The sequence below is a fragment of the Microtus oregoni genome, unplaced genomic scaffold (assembly GCF_018167655.1).
Source record: "Microtus oregoni isolate MIOR12 unplaced genomic scaffold, Mior012 000091F_ref0000469, whole genome shotgun sequence".
In the NCBI taxonomy this organism is placed as follows: Eukaryota; Metazoa; Chordata; class Mammalia; order Rodentia; family Cricetidae; genus Microtus; species Microtus oregoni.
The window spans coordinates 2253876-2258325 of NW_024544600.1; the positions used below are offsets into that span (position 1 = coordinate 2253876).

At 40.5% G+C, this 4450-nt stretch overlaps 1 pseudogene; it reads left to right on the forward strand.

The window, feature by feature from the left end:
- Nucleotides 1-1991: 1991 nt before the first annotated feature.
- On the forward strand, nt 1992-2570 carry LOC121442338 (annotated as a pseudogene).
- Nucleotides 2571-4450: the final 1880 nt, after the last annotated feature.

Here is a 4450-nt window from a genome sequence, read left to right on the forward strand (position 1 = left end):
TTATTAAATGAAGTAAGTAGGATTCCAAAGACAAAGGTCATGCATGTTTTCCTCATCTTAGGAGAGGTGGGGACATGGAAGTAGCAATAAGACAATTTTGGAAGAGAAAGAGAATTAGGAAGAAGCCACGGGGGACATCAGATAGGGTGATGGTGAGTGAATTTGATCAAACTGTATTACATGCATTCATGACAATGTCGTGATCAAATGCACTGTTATGTAAAATCAATGTACACTTGTATAAATTAATCAATTTCTGTATGTTATAAGACACAAAAATGAAGTTTTTAAATTGAAATACATAGTGCAGCCAGCAGTGTGGTGCACACCTTAATCCCAGCAATAGGGAGACGAAGCAGGAGGATCTCTATGAGTTTGAGTTCAGCCTGTTCTACAGAGTGAGTTCCAGAACAGTCAGGACTACACATAGAAACCCCATCTTGAAAAAAAAAGAAAGAAAAGAAAAACAAGGAAAACAAAAACATATAAAACAGAAACAACCCAAGAATAAATCTAGTAAAAGAAGTACTAGGCTCCTATAAAAGAGAGTGCCAGCATTTCATGATAAACAAGCTTCCAAGTTTCTGTGGACATCCAGCCTTAGTGTTTTAAACAGAAACAATTGTAGCAGCATTGTTTTAAATAGTCCAAAACAGTAAACAATTTGTTTTCTTGGAAAAAGATTCCAATCAGTGAACAGTGTCAAATAATTTAGGGGATGATTACACCAAAACATTGCACAAACTGGAGGTCATGATGGTGAGGATCCTAGCATCAAAGACACAGACTGATTTTGACTTGCAAAGATGCTAAAAGTGATGCCAAGGTTGGAAGACTGACCCTTCAAAACAGTGAGAACCATCTTTGAGAATGAGGGTAATGAAATGGTTTGTAAGAACTGAGGTTGATTTCCATTTCTTTAATAATACTATGTTCACCTTTTATTGTCCAAAATGGAAATCAATTATACATGTATTTTTAGTATGAATAGTAGACTGGAAAGAGTGAGGGAGGAAGAGAAAGAGTGCAAGATGCGCATTGTATTCCCCCACAGATTAATTGGGTAATAAATTATGTATGTGCTAAATAATCAGGATTCTTACACTGAATGGACAGAAAAGAGGTAGATAAGAGAGGAAAATGAAAAGGAACAACCAAACAGACGGGAATTGGGATAAAAGTAAAGAGATCCAGGATGGTGGAGGGAAATCAGTAGATCACCAGTCTAAGGTCATAGCCCCTGCAGACAGCAAGATGTACATTGGAATCACCTGCTAAGCCTCCTTTGTCTGAATGTAAGCACTTCCTCCCCCGTGAGCTCCTAGGAGAAGACAGTCATTCAGGACTGATGGTCACCCATATCTCCACTGATACCTCCTTTTCCCTAATGGGCTGTTCCTTTTTATCCCCATTAGTACAGGTTTTACTCAGCAATGAAACGTATCTCTAACCACATTTAATGAATCCTGGATGAACAGGAATAGGAATTTATATAGAGATTGACACACAACAGGGACATTTCGGAATTGGGCTTTGGGGGCAAACAGAAAGGGAACTGGGTGTTGAGTCCATCATTCTGAATACAGCACACTCATGCCCAGGGACATTTATAAATCTAAGTGCAGATAGCAGAAGAAAGTTGTAAAAACGAAGAAATCTTGACCTGCCCACAGAGCAGGAGCTACCAAAGACCAGATAACTATTAGAGTTAGAACAAGGCAAATGGAATGAACCCTTGAGATACTGAAAAGTATTCAAACAAGCTATCCCCAAATAAGAAGTGAACACTTTCAAATGATTCAGAGCATGAGGTGAGAATTTCCTTCTTTATGAACACAAATTAAATATAGAAATGATAAACAAAGAGAAAGAGTATTTCTGATTGGTCCAAACCCTGGAGGCCCATGGTATAAAAAAGCTTGACTATAAGAACTTGCTACACTGTTCTAAACTCACCTGTGAACAGAGTAAAACCCTTCACACCTGCTACCATGGCCTTCTGCTGCTGCCCACCTTGCTGTGAGCCATGTTGCTGCAAGACCACCTGCTGCAAGACTACCTGCTGCTGTGAGCCCAGCTGCTGCCAGCCCTGCTGCTGTGTGCCCAGCTGCTGCCAGCCCTGCTGCTGTGTGCCCAGCTGCTGCCAGCCCTGCTGCTGTGAACCCAGCTGCCCCGAGTCCAACTGTTGTCAGCCTTGCTGTCCCCCATGTTGCTGCAGCATACCCTACTGCCAGCCCTGCTGCAAGACCACCTGCTGCTGCCAGCCCTGCTGTTGTGTGCCCACCTGCTGCTGCCAGTCCTGCTGTTGTGTGCCCACCTGCTGCTGCCAGTCCTGCTGTTGTGTGCCCACCTGCTGCTGCCAGCCCTGCTGTTTTGTGCCCACCTGCTGTGAAAGCACCTGCTGTGATACCACTTGCTGCAAGCCAACCTGTGTGACCATCAGCTGCAGCACACCCTGCTGCCAACCCTGCTGCTGCTGACCAGCGCCCCTAAGGAATGACTGTACAGCCATGCTCTGCAGAGAGTTGATGGGCCCTAGGTTCACAAAGTCACACCTTAACCTTTGCTAACCCCCTTCATGTTCTCACCAGGAAACCTGGCAAATGTAAAATCTAACTTAAGTGTGGGGAAATGCTGTGAGGAAGGATGGTGTCCCTCACACCTCTCTCCCCTCATCTCCAGAGATTATGCATCTTGTGACATCTTCATGGGGGCTGATGTGGAAAGTCAGGTATCAGTTTAAATTCTGAGCTAGGATCTTTTTATCTCTCTCCAAATAACTTAAGAAAACACTATCCCAAAATGAAACTTGATTTGACCAGGTATTTATTAACTGTATTTTCTTCTGAGTCACTCCAGATTTGTATGTGCTATTTTCTTCTTTCTGTTCACTTATAAAATGTGTTCATTGAAGCAAGCAATATTAATAAACTCTGTGTTATCATCACTTCATAGTGTCTATCAATTTATTTTGATCAATCACTTAGTGAAAAATCCACAAATTAATAGACTTCTAAATGTTTGTCATGGTCCCTCTGCATCAGTGACACTAAGTATAATGTTGAACAGTAGATCCATGGAAAGTTTCTATCTGGATTAATTGGAATTTAATACCCAATGCTGACCATCTTTCTGGTTCACCAGTCTCAGCATCCATAAACCAAGGGTCTATTCTCTCCTTTGCTGTCTGATTTTTATAAACATTATTTGTGTGGAATCATATATAGCAATGGACCTTTGTCTTAGTTTCTTCATCCATTTACTTGTCAAATAGCATCTAAGACTCAGCTACATCTTTTCAATTGTTAATTGGAAGGGCACAAACTTGCAAGTGTCAGTATCACTCTAGGATTGCAATTTCAACCATGTCATTTTCTAGAGAACAGCTGCATATGAGCTTAGCACATTGAATGAAACTCAAAATAATTATCAATCATGTGCTCTCATTTGCAAAACCAATATTTTACACAGAACTTCAAATCCAATAGATTGTCTGTGAGAAAGAGAGCAACTTGTCAGGGGAAGGGATATGGAAGAGCAAATATCATCAAAGAACACGAGTCCATTTCATACTTAAAGGACTTTGTGGATTTCCTCCTACATTCAATAAATGGACATGATTTAAAATCAATATTTAAATTGAAAGGGCACTCTGATTTCAATTAGCATGAACAAATATCCTGAGATATGGCTACTGAGTCCAAAAGTATCTCTACATTTATTTTTTGAGAAGTCTTTGTACATTTCTATACATCTATATTCTTCTTTTTATCCCTTCTGCTGTGTGAAATTCCTAGTACTGGGGCTAGAGGGATGACACCGTGATGAAGAGCACGAATCGCTCTTGAGAAGAAACCTTGGTTCATTTCCCAGCATCCACACAGCAGCTCACAACCACCTGTAATTCTGGTTATAGGCATCCAATGCCCTCTTCTGACATCCCTAAGCATGTGCTGTAATACATACATGCAGGCAAAATGCTCATGTACATAAAATATAATAAATAAGTTGTGTTGTTTTTTTAAAGTTTGAAGAGTCCCAATTTCTCCATATACATGTCAACACCTTTGGATATCTACTTTTTCTGAAACTAAATAGACAATATTCTAATACTGTCAACATTATACAAATAATATTCCAGTGTTTAGAGATATCTCGTGCCATCAGTGAAAAAATAATGCAGATAATGAAGGAACAATGTCCCTCTGCTGTGTTGCAGTGGAGAAGGCTTGGCTAAGTGTAAATCCCTGGGCTCTAAAATTCCGTGTCTCATCAATCAGTTATCTGTAGAGAAATGGCATTCCTTCCCATCACAGCACCAGTGCCTGCTCTCCTAATGTCTGAGCTACTGTTTTCCACAAGTTGCCTTTACACAAAATGACTTTGCGGCTACTTGAGCTATTCTCTTTTTAAAGCAAAGAAACAAAAAGAGAATCTGTCAGTGTAACCC